Source organism: Capricornis sumatraensis, chromosome 8 (assembly GCF_032405125.1).
Source record: "Capricornis sumatraensis isolate serow.1 chromosome 8, serow.2, whole genome shotgun sequence".
NCBI lineage: Eukaryota > Metazoa > Chordata > Mammalia > Artiodactyla > Bovidae > Capricornis > Capricornis sumatraensis.
The window spans coordinates 21,342,554-21,355,481 of record NC_091076.1 but is presented as its reverse complement, the minus strand read 5'-3'; the positions used below and the strand labels follow the sequence as shown (position 1 = coordinate 21,355,481).

Here is a 12,928-nt window from a genome sequence, read left to right as displayed (position 1 = left end):
AAGAGAAGATGGTGGGGTCAGGCTTTGATCCCACTCACAGTGACTCCAGAGTTTACCGTAGTCTAAACCTGTATGATCAACAGCCTGAAAGCTCCCAGGCTATGAAAATTCCATTTACAGAAAATGAATTCATTCTCAACTCAATTGTTTCACTCATCTGGAAATTCCTTATGGTCAATTTACTTAAAATAAGGTGGAGAGAGTTCTTCTGGTCCTATACTCATTTCTACTAAGCAACATATGAAGGATTAAAACACAAGAAATCTTGGTTGGACACAGAACTATCTGTAGACTAATGATTTAAAGTGTTGCCAAGACCCTGGATGGGAGGGGAGTTTGGGGGAGAATTGGATACATGTATACTTATGACTGAATCCCTTTGCTGTTCACCTGAAACTATGACAACATTGTTTGTTAATACAAAATAAAAAGTTAAAAAATTTTAAAACAGTAATTAAAAAGAACATCTGGCACATTTCAGTCATACAGAGAACCTGTTGGTAAGGAGAATAAGGAACAAAGAAAGTAGCAAAGGTTAGCAGAGACACTCAGTGACACTCTTACAAATTTCTAAATCATGGTTGTATGGTAAGACAGCAAGAGGGTAAAAATGCCTTAGGTTAAAGCCAAAAATTTGCAAAGAACTCAAATTTCACTAGAAAATAAATAAGAAAATTCCTTACAGGTTAAAAAATTCCACTAGACAAAAGAATATATATATATATATATAACATTAAAGAAAGTCATAAGAAAAATGTTAAGGTGTGAAGCAAGATCTCCAAAATTTCAAGAATTTAATCATGTAGAAGTCAAATTAACCTACTGACCTAAAAATATTCTTTTAAAGCCATTTAATTATACCATTAAAAATAACATATAAATTAATACCTATTAACCCCGACAGATAAAACTACATTACATTATAGACTTGGCTGATACTGGGCAGTTGGAGATCTGAACAAGTATTCATTCTTGCTCTGTTTTTGTCCTTTCAAGAAAAAAAAAAAAAAAACTTACAGACAAGCTTCATCAATCATTACGAGGGCCTGGTTCTGATATTATATGAGCTCTGTCAACCTTAATCAAATCGCTTGCCAGATCGTAGATAAGTAATGACTTGCTTAGGTTAAGCAAGGCCAGAGTCTTCCTTCTGTAGTATATACAGCTCCAGAGTGAAAATAAACAGCCTCACACCTCAAACTAGGAGCTGGACTCCGCACTCTTATAACTCAGCTTCTCTCCAGCCCGGGGGAGGGGCAAGATTTGCCTGTAAGTTACCTATTTTTCTTTCTTTCCTTCTCCATCTGGTCATCAAAACTTTTAAACTATCTCATTACACTAGTTTGATCTACAATGAAAGAACACAAGTAAGCTATCCTTAAATGCTATAGCATCAACACTTGTTTTAGCCAATATTATACAATGATATGGGGCTTCCCTGGTGGCTCAGATGGCAGAGAATCTGCCTGCAGTTCAGGAGACCTGGGTTTGATCCCTGGGTGGGGAAGATCTCCTGGAGAAGGGAATAGCTACTCACCCCACTATTCTTGCCTGGAGAATCCCAAGGACAGAGGAGCCTGGTGGGCTACAGTCCATGAGGTTGCAAAAGAGTCTGACAAGGCTGAGTGACTAACACTTTCACTTTCTTTCATACAATGATATAAAACAGAAAAGAAATAGCTAATAATTGGGAAGCAGGCTCAAGAGGGAGGGGATATATATATATTTATGACTGATTCAAATTATTGTACAGCAGAAACCAATATGATATGGTAAAGCAATTAACCTCCAATTTTAAATAAATTAAAAAAGAAAAGAAATAGTTAATGACTGGCAAAAGAAATATGAGAAGAATCACTTAAAGTTACAAAGTTTGTATTCATTTTCTAACATATCCAAGAAACAGAAAATAAGATTAAGCATTGACCTCATCTGTCATGCTCAGAACACAGGGGTACCGTGAAACAATGTTAAGAAAAAGAGCATTCAATTTGGTTTGATATTTATTCCACAACCAAAAATGTATACGTAAAATGAGATTTATTTCTAAAAGCCCCCTTTGCTATTCTCCTTACTGGGCATGTAACTGGAAAGGGCTTTTAAACTTCATTTTCAGCTGGAATATACCATTAAAGAATTTCTAAGAATCCAGGTACCTGCTCTAAAAAAATGTGTTGGAAAGTAAGGATCCTTGTTGCTAGGAGGGAAAAATAAAAATTAAAAGACCTCTTTAAAAAGGAAAGAGCTTAAAAAAATACAAAACACCTGGGAGTCAATTTTACCTTGGGCAAAATTTACCTCACTATCTTAGTATCTTCCATTAGGTCAATAGAATCTAGGATGCAGTTTGTGGTTTACAAATGTCAAAGACAAAAACAAAACAAGAAACTTCCTGGCAGTCAATTTCACTGCAGGGCACCAGGGTTCGATCCTTGGTGGGGAAACTGAGATTCCATGAGTTGCATGGTACAACCAAAAAATAAAAAAACAAACCCTTAAAATTTAACTATTTCATTCTATTCCTAATCAGACAAACGTGCACTTATCATCTAAATTAAGCTTAGAAACAAAGACCGCAGTTTCAAATAATCTCCTCTTCCAACATTAGAGATATTTTAACCCAACTTTGAACTACATTAAAAACTCCTGTGTATGAAACCAATGCTCAATCTTTATTTTCCTCATGACTTCCCTTCTTATGAAAATTTTATTATTTCATACATTATTGCAAACAGAAAAAAAAAAAGATTTTAAAACACTCTGCAAAGTACAAAGGACTCTACAGAATTATTTAAGAAATAACGACCATTATAAATAGAGGGCAGGAGACAAATATTCTGTAAATAGAATAAAAAGAACCACAGGACAGGCGTCTAACTGAACTAGCAATTCCTCAGCACGGAGCTGAGTGAGCCCAGGGGGGTCCTGGTTCCACCCAACTTGTCTGTACATGCAGTGTCAAGACCGTCTTTCGCCCCCCAATCCTCTGGAAGCATCACTCTGATAAGTCTGCAGGGCACTCACTCAATCAAGGCCCCTGGCTTAACCAAAGCAATACTTTGCTCCTTTGTCCCCACACTGTTTACTATTAAATTGCCCAAGTATTCCTGTAGTACAAATCCTTCTCGATGATTCAGGCACCAAAGATGCTAGTATTTCTCAGTGAATTAGAAAGAACTTTTAAAGCAACTGGGGACTGTTTGTCTAGGAAATGGCAAGTGAATGGGTTCTTTCTCCAGAAAACTCACATTTCAACATGAAGGGGGAAAAAAAATCTTAATTGCACAAATGAAAAACCCAGAACTCCATCTCTCATTCTTGATCGTTGAAGGCCTCCGGAGTTTAGTGTGTGGTGTCTGTTAATTTGATTCCATGCCCAGCTGACATCTACAGTCACAACTCATTAAGTATTCAGTATATGTGTACAACACCGAGCTGAGAAAACATGGATCTGGTCAAGGGTTGTCTTTGTTCTACAGGGTCAATTGTTTCCTCATATTTTTCCTAATAATCTGCCTACCTGGAAGAGAAAATCTCCAAATAAGTAAAACCTTGACAATTTTTCTTTCAAATAATTTCTACGGTTACTTTCCTGTGGGATAGGGTACAACCTGGACTTACTAAGCTCATATTTAGAAACTCACTTTGGGAGTTAGCTATAAGACCTTATTAACATTAACAAGATGTACTGAGTCAAATCCTTGAGCCAAAATTTATTTGATACTGCAAAAAAAGATTATCAAATCTCTGCACAAGCTGTATTGTTTACAATTAAAAATCCCACCGCAGCTTCTGTCACAGTGACAAACATAAAATCATTTTAAGGCCTAACCACGGTGACAACAGCTCTTTTAAAATGCATCCTCGAACATAAAAGAATAACAAATAATGACAATTTCATTGGCTAACCTAATAGGAGACCACAGTTAACAACCCATCTTAGAATGATTCAAAATTGGCTTTAGCCATGAGGCTAAAACAACTTTGGCTCTAAAATGTATGAAGAAAATTCTATGAAAGGCATTTATATGGATCTACAGTCAAAACATGAATCACTTAATAACTAGAGCTTGGAATTAGGGATTCAGAGTAGAAGTTTGATCTGTTTTTGTTTTACTTTCAAAAAGGACTTGACCGTAGTAAAGGAAGTATGCCTAATATTCAACAAATAGAATCAAAAGAACTGATTTAGAGGTCAGGACCAATTCTAATCAGATTATAACATGACTTGAAAGTATGTTCTTCAGGAGGAGTGAAAATGCAGAATTAGGTCCAAAATCTAACCCATCCGTACTATAATCCTTCTTTTATTGTAAAACAAAGTGTGTAATTTCATTTTGGAAGACCATCTAAGACTTAATGGAAGAAACAATAAAATGACCTGGTTTAAAAAGTGATCAGAATAGGAGAACCCACATGGTAATTTATGGACACAACACATGGTAAGACCAGTGTGGTTCTACTTGGGTGTTTAATAATCTATTAAGGAACATAAAACTATTTTCCCAGGATTCAGCAGTCCCAAGATCTACTGGAACACGTTCAGATGCATGGAAACCAACTTGAAATCCTGGTGCATCGGTTGTCATTAAATCATGGCAATATCTAAAAGCCTAATTAGCCTAATTTCAAGAATGAACAGGCAGGAGGAAACACTAGATTCAAACAATGTCACTTTACTGGTGTTTACTGGAGTAAACAGCACTTGTCTGACACAATCCCACTCATAATCACATTTAGACATTCCCCCTCATATGACCATTTCAACAGCGAATTATCAAACTTTTTTCAATATAATGAAGCTTAACTTCACTTCATAGAGGAGGATTCTTCATACTTACTCTCATGACTTAAAACTCACCAATCTAGGCGGAACTTTAAACCACTGAAACAGAGGTGAGTGAAGAACAGAATATCCGTTCCAGCTGAAGCTACGTTCACTGCTTCTTATTGCCTGTTATTCACTGTGCTATTTTGTTGCACACACGCCCTGAGGCTAAAACTATGAAAATAATCCAAAATAAATGGGCAAGAAAAATCTTATCCCTAGCTTATGATGCTATTTTTCTTTTTATTGGAATACAAGAGGCTGCCAAGTTCTGATGTCACTACAGTAATTTCATGGCCTGATAAAAGTAGTATTTTATCCATTAGACATTCGTCCCCTTTGCCAGTTTCACCTCCAACCAGGCAGTGTATGCAATTACTCACTGAACAGATTTCAAATGATAGTAAAAGAGAAAATACTAATTATTGTTATTCTGATACCTAAAAAGCCAATAACTGTTATAAATTTTCCTGGCAAGAGACAGAAGGCAGAATGTACTTTTTAGTGCCAGAAATCCGGGAAAACTCCTCTAATACTACGTATTTAAAACACAGACAATATCTGACATCAGCTCTCTGGGCACAAAATAACAGCACAGAACAAAATTAAACATCTTAAATGTTTGACAAGCATCCCAGTGATAATGTGATGATAGAAGTCCTAATATCTCTAACTTTAAACTTTTCTTTTTTATCCAAAGCTTTCTTTCAATCTTAATTACACACTTCTGCCCTTAAAAATCCAGTGAGATCAGTGACTCTGCATGTCCCTGGGATTTCCCAGACAAGAATACTGGAGTGGGTTGATATTTCCTTCTCCAGGGGATCTTCCCGACACAGGTATCGAATCCTCTTGTGTTTCCTGCATTGGCAGGCAGGTTCTTTACCACTGAACCATCTGGGAAGCCTCGTAATTCTCGGTAGGAATGAGAATTAACTTGGCCAGTGGTGGAGCTTCAAGTAAACCCAGGTGTGTACCTACCTAAAAAGGTAGTAGATACTTGTAAAGTGTTCTCATTTCTGCTAATGATACTTAGAATACTGGAAAGGGCCCCGTTTTCTCTTTAAGTAAAAAGGAATATTTGACATTTACTTGTTACTGATAAACTAAATTACATTTAAAGTGAAAGCGTCAACAAGAAGAGGCAGTCCTCAACTTTAAACTAGGGCTGGTTTGAGAAATTTTATTTATCCAATGGTTGTTTGGAACTTTACACAATTTTTCCCTCCAAAATTATGTACAGTTGCCCTCCCCCCACCCCTGCTTATCCACAGGGGATACATTCCAAGGCCCCTAGTGAATGTCTGAAGCTGTGGATAGTACTGAACCCTAGTTATACTGTTTTTTCCTATACATACATATCTATGATAAAGCTGAATGTATAAATTAGACACAGTTAAGAGATTAACAATAAAATAGAGCAATTTTAACAATATGCTATAATAAACGTTACATGAATGTGGGCTCTCTCTCTCAAAATATCGCACTGTTGTAAATATTGCTCTTATGATGACGACGGTAGGAGGTGACCAAGTGCCCACCCGGATGTGATGAAGTGAGGCGAGTAACAGGCATTGTGATGTAGAATTATCTAGTACTGACCTTCTGACATATCGTCAGAAGGACGATCACCAGCTCCTGATAAGCCTGGATCACCCAGGCGTGATGAAGTGAATGGCTGGATGTCAGCGGCAGGACAGCACTGCAGCTCTGGGGACCTTGGGTGGCAGCGGTGGGGGGAAAGAATTTCATTCCACTACTGAGAACAGCATACAACTTGCAACTTGTGAATCATTTATTTCTGGAACTTTCCATGTCATATTTTTGCACTGTGATTGATCCCAGGGAAATGAAACTGCAGCAAGTGATCCCTGAGGTAAGGGGGGACTAATGAATGTGGTGGTTAAGTAGCACAGCCCCCTCAGGAAAGCCTGTCTCATGGGCTCACACCGAAAAGGCCTTTGGGGGTCATGAGGTCCCAACTCTCAGGAGAGATTTCTTCTGCAGCATCTTTTGCAAACACCACTACAACATGTCTAGCAACAAGGAGCTCACGCCCTTTAAAAGAGCATTTTCTATCCTGAGGCAGCTTTATTTGTCAATAGTTCTTTTGAAACAAAATCTGCATCTTTCGAGTGCCCCTCTGGGACAAAAGATGAATCATATATCACTAGTTCAACTCTCCCCACCCCCAGTGAAATCTTGGCTGCTGGGGTTCTGATTTAAGAGAAAAGGGGACCACTTGCCCCCTGTAGTCCAAAGGAACCCATCCTGTACACGGCTGTATGTGAAGATGGACCTGGTGTCAAGGAGCTATGAAAAAGAAGATTTAATAAAATTATAAATGTTGAAAAAGACAATGTCTCCAGAGAGAGAAGTGGCTTGCATCCCAGCAGAACACCCAGAAAATGCTTCATCAACATTTCCAAGAACAGAAACACACACTATTAACCTCAGCTGCAGCCCCTTCCAAAGTTTAAAAACAAAAAACACACTTCTGATTCATCCATATCATTTGGTATTCTTATTTCACTGTTTGGTGAAATCAATTTTACTTATTTTGTAATAGGGAATTCCAACAATACCAATAGAAATTCCAAACATATAGGCAGAGACTGACAGCAACTGTTCAGAACGTTAGTGACTAAAATTCTTCCTGAATCAACTGTGGGGTCCCATTCTTCAAAAATTTCCTGCAGAATAACAATATCCTTGCTCCATTTTCTTTCACTATGGGTGGATTTTTTTCCCCCAAGAATCCACTGTGTTGTTTCGCTTTCTCCTAAGAGAACATAACACTAATGCTGAGCTAGTTATTGCTTTCCTTGAATGCACCATGCTAAGTATTGACTTTGACATTAAAGCCTAAGCATGAACATTATTAGCTACCTTAGATGGTCCTTATTTTGAGCCTCCCTCTCTCCTTTTCTAAACACATATACAAATGAAGGCAGTTATCAAAGGATTTGGTTCATGGAACTGTCACTGGAGGTGACGGAACCTTCAACCCAACTTCATGTACAAATGTAAGTTCTTTCTAAGATAGTGACTAGGATCTCATTTTCTAATGACTGAGGAAGAGATGTTGGTTATTTTCTTGTTTTCCCAATAACCACATACCTAATGTGCCAATAAAATGAACTACTATGAAGTTCAAAACAGGCAAAAGATGCTAAAACAATTTAAAAGCATGAATTCCTACCATACACAGTAACAGAGATGGCTCTCAGACATAAGGAACAGTGCAAGAAACCCGATATAAAGGATATTTATCATGCGAGTCTATTTTTATAAAGTTCAGGAACAGGCAAAACTCACGTATGGTTGAGACTAGTCAAAATAGCTGTCCTCGGCTGGGGGCGGCAGACAAGCCCGTGAAGGGGCACTAGGGCGCCTTCCAAGATGAAGAAATGTTCTACATCTTGTTCTGGGTAACGGTTACCACACATGTGCATATATAAAACTTCATCTGGCTGTTCACTCAGTATACATTAACGGTACACTTGTGTACATTTTTCTATTATACCTCAACGGCGGGGGGTGGGGGGATGCAACATTGTTTCCAAGTGCCTTTTAAGTCTCAACTGCAAAATGAAGAGAAGTGTAGCATACTGAAACTAGAGCAGCTCCATGTGCCCCCACTATTACTAATGTCTGAGAATTCCTCATTATTTAATCTTCAAAAGAAATCACTTCTGGATCAAAGTAACAGACTAATGCGTACAGGAGGAGTTACCTAAAATAGCAGCTAACATTCATAGAGGTCTTATTATATGCCAAGTGCTTTACTTTCAGTATCTCATGTAATCCAAAAAACAACGCTAACAGTTACTACTGTTATTAGCCCCATTTTAGGGATGAGGAAATCAAGGCTCCGATCAAAATCACTTTCCCAACTCACACAAATCAAAAGAGATGAGCTAATCTAAGAATGGCTGAAAAGCAAGCTATATGTCAGTTTCTTGATTCTGTTTACACAAGAGGAATATAAAAATATTGTAACCAAATGTAAGCAGAATATGTCTCAGTACAGTAACATAACCTGTGTATTTTCCCCCCTCTCAAGTAGTAAGGAACTTGACAATTTCCTAACTTTATGGTTAAAAGCACAGCACTGGTTCTCAAGAACCGAAGTCCTGACTCACATTCCAACTGACAGGTAGCAAAACAAAATCTGCTTTGGGATAGTTTTTATTATCTCTGGCCATCAAAATACACCACACAGCAAAGTTCCTGAACAACTGTGCACAGAGAGGGGCCCAAAGCTAACTTTAGTGTTTACTCCCATTCATTCCAGAGTCTTTTCAATCCGGCCATACTAGTAGAATGCAAGCCCAGGAAGAAGGTAGAGAAAAAAGTTAAACATATTCTCTAAAAGACTTCTTTATTTTTTAAACACTTAGTGTTAAACATTTAGGAGGCTCTAGCAGAGGACTACACAGGAATCGGATGGAGAGATCTGTGACACACAACAAGATTTTAATCAGAAACAAAATCTATCAAATTAACCATCAAATAGGCTACTGCTCTCTGCTCTAGTTGAAAGCTACAAACACTGGAATTCACACTCATTTTTAACTATTCTTGGAAGATGAAAATTAATTAAGTAGAACGTCCAAGATTCAGAACTGCTCTTCCTTGAAAAACACACAAGAAACAAACTGGGCTCATAATCTGAAAGAGCGTGTGTATTCAAAAATCATTCAGGGGCAGGGGAAGAAGGGTGGGGTGAGGGCTGGGGCGGGGGTGCAATGGAGAGACATGCTGATGTTTCTCAAAAATTTTGCTCCAAAGATTTTACAGAACATTTCTGATAGATATATTTTCATTTATTTGTGGCCGCTGGCAAGTGTGTAAAGTGATGTCTTAAAAAATCCTAGCAATCAGAGAGAATTTTTCAAAAAAACAACAGACAGAGACAGACATACCCTGCACGAAGGTAAATTCTGTGATAATGTTACAAAAACACAATAAAAGTCATATAAAAACAAGACAGCAAACTCAAATATGCCTATTCAAACAAGCATTTCATCTCTGCAAAACACTCTGCTTCACAGAAAAGTCTGATTCTGCTCTTGGCTGAAAAAGTTACTAAAACAATAAAGCGGCCCTTACAGGCGAGACCGAACTGTACCATGATTTTACATAGTTATCAAAAGATCATTCAGAGAAAACTTACCAGGTCTGCAACGTGTATATGCTTGTGCTTCAGAGGGAAAGCAGAAAAGTGACTTTCTGTACTTACAGTGGCGTGCACTTCAGGGTAAAGACGCATCACCACAGTCGTGCTGGTAAGAAAGTCCTGGCCAGCAATCTGCCTATGGGTTGGGCTCTTCTCTTACAAGATAAGCTGTTAAGTCCTGCCTTGATGTTAGATCCGCTAACATATGGAGTCTTCTAACGTAGCCTCTCTCCATCCCCACGCCCACTACCACCCCACCCGCCCCCCTCCCCCATCACCACTCGGCTCCCCTCCCTCTCCACACACACACATACACACATACAAAAAAGGCACTGCAGGGCAGAAATTCCTCAGGTGCTCGCTAATGGAATTCCCAGGGTCTTGGAGCCGCTTCGGGGATCAAGAGATCTCATCGCCCCTGCTGGGGTAAGGAGCAGCAAGTCTGTTCCATTTAATCAAATACAGAATGAATTTTCAGCTCTATTCACTAGCTTGTCTCCAGGGCTCTCAAAAGGCACCAGGCAGCTAGAATCACACACATGTGGCTCTTTTAGGCAAGTATAATTAGTTTGATTTTAAAAAGCCACATTAATAATATCACCTCAGGACCATTATTCAGGGGACAGATGACAATGATACTGTATGTTTTAAGCCTGACAATGGGAGAAAGAGCACAGACAATGAGGGAGAACTTGAGGGATTAAAAAAAACCAACAAACCAGTTTTTCATTTAATTGTAATCCAATATATTTAAAGTAAAATTAAATATATCCCATATACTATCTCTTCATTGTAACTGAAGATAGTCAAGATCTCCTTTCTGTTCTCCTGAAAAATGAGTCAGTATCATACATACAACATTTATAAATGGAGTGCTTATAAATCAATGAAATGTTTATGTATAATGTAAAATTTAAAATACAAACAATAAAACATTCTCTAATTCAAGTTAATAAAATTTCTTGAAAAAAAGCACCCATCAAAACCCACATTAAATCAAGTCCTTCAGAGCAATCTATTTACCAACCAGACTCCAAATTTCCTTTCTAATCTAATTAGTTTCTACTAAGTAGTAAGATCATATGTCTATAGAAAGACTATCTGTAGACGTCAAGGCTTCTCTTCTGATGTGTTGCCTTAGCTACACTCTTACACAGTAGAAATGCTAACTACAAGGCAATAGCTAATGTAACAAATGTATTAAAAAATAACAAATTTTTCACTTAATCGTTTTAAATTTCTGATCTCCAGCCTGATTTTGCTACAATAAGGCTTAATTCTTGAGATCATTTCTCTAGTATTTTACTTAAAAACAGTACCGATCCACTTACAAACAGTACCTAAATATCTTACAAACAGATTTTTAGTCCAAACGTCTGCACAAGAAACATTTCTGAAAGCAATATTATACTTCAACTTCCATTTTGACAAAACCATTAATGAAATCATCTAGAAAGTCGCAAAAGCATAAGGGCAAAAGTGGGGAAAGAAAAAGAAAGCATGAGAACTAGTCAACAAGTTTTACCTGAAATTCTTGGAGCCCAGCCCTATGGCAGAAGTTCTTACTCCAACATAAAGACTTCCTCTTTACATATACCTTACAGATGGGACGGTGGAGGGGTGTCCTTTCTTAAAATGAACTTAATTCCTTCCATGCACAGTCAAGCCACCTGCAAAGAAGACAAGTAACACTGATTTAGAAGCCGACCTACACAAGGTAGATCTGTATGCTCCAAGTCCTAAGGGTTCTCTGTGCTTCCTGGCTGGAGAGGCAGAGCTGTTTAAGTACTTTCCACAGAAGAGGAGGCTGATGAGAACCATGGCAATCAATCAAGGCGTCCCAAGTGAGTTACTACACAAACAATAGCACAGTACCTCCAGTAACTGATTTTCCTGGTTGACTAAACTATTCAAACAAAGACAGATTTCCCAAATACTATATCCGAGTTTTTGCATGAAAGTTAAACAATATACACATGTGTGTGTGTGTGTGCGTGCATGCGTGCGTGCGTTTTACAGAAATATAAATGTTTCTGCTCCACACGCTGCCAAACACACACCCAGGGCACGTCTTTACGAAATGAAACAGGTTTTCTCCATCCTTCTCATATAACTTAGAGTATGAGGCAGTTTATTTCCACATGTGCAAAACAGAAACTACAGTATTTGGTGCCCCTCTGGGTTCCTAAGAATGCTTTCTAGTTAAGCACTCATTTAAATTTTCCAGAAATTTTCTAGAGGTCGCTTTCATCTTGTCCTAAAAGTTGAACTACTCCGATATTCTCAGCTAAAATAGACTACCCCCAAAAAAATGAGCTATAAAATGTAATAGACTGTTTAGAATTATACTGAGAATAAACCCATTTCATGCTCCAGTCCCCTTCCACCCTCTCCTACCAGACACTGTCCACTACGTATGCCAAGAGTCAGCTGGAAAGTCTGCGGCTCGGGGCATCAGTGAGGCCAGGAAGGAAAATTGGCCTCATTCACCTTTACTGGCCACTGGCCTGAGACTCTATCTCATGTTTCCTTTTAGTCCAGTCTTCTATTTCCCAAGGTGTCTGATTTAAGGACACAGAGGTTAATGAGGTTCCCTCAATTCTAGATGCCAACTTGGAAGGCAGCCTGCCCTTCAGGCACCTGCCACCCTCTGGAGTCTGAACTGGGAAAAACAGGCATTCTGGAGAAATCTCTTTTTGGAGAGCCTTCCACCTGATTTGGTGGGCTGGGGAGAACAATGAAGGGAAGGGCGAGAGAGGCTCTCTAGCCCCTCCGTGATTTATTACTGAAATTCCTAGATGTGGAGAGAATGCAACAAAGGTCTGGAAGCTGCAGAGTGAAATAAATAGCGGGCTGTAATGTATTTAGCAAATGATAATGCAATCCACAGAATGCTTTACAGAGAAGAAGGAAAAAAT

The 12,928-nt window shown here is 38.4% G+C and overlaps 1 protein-coding gene across 1 annotated transcript in view; it reads right to left on the bottom strand.

Moving 5' to 3' along the window:
• CDON (cell adhesion associated, oncogene regulated) overlaps nt 1-11,601 on the bottom strand; it is a 93,822-nt gene extending 82,221 nt beyond the window's left edge. Inside the window, exon 1 of the mRNA XM_068978238.1 lies at nt 11,536-11,601. The gene's annotated coding sequence lies outside the window, so the exon portion shown is untranslated. The remainder of the gene's footprint in view (nt 1-11,535) is intronic.
• Nucleotides 11,602-12,928: the final 1,327 nt, after the last annotated feature.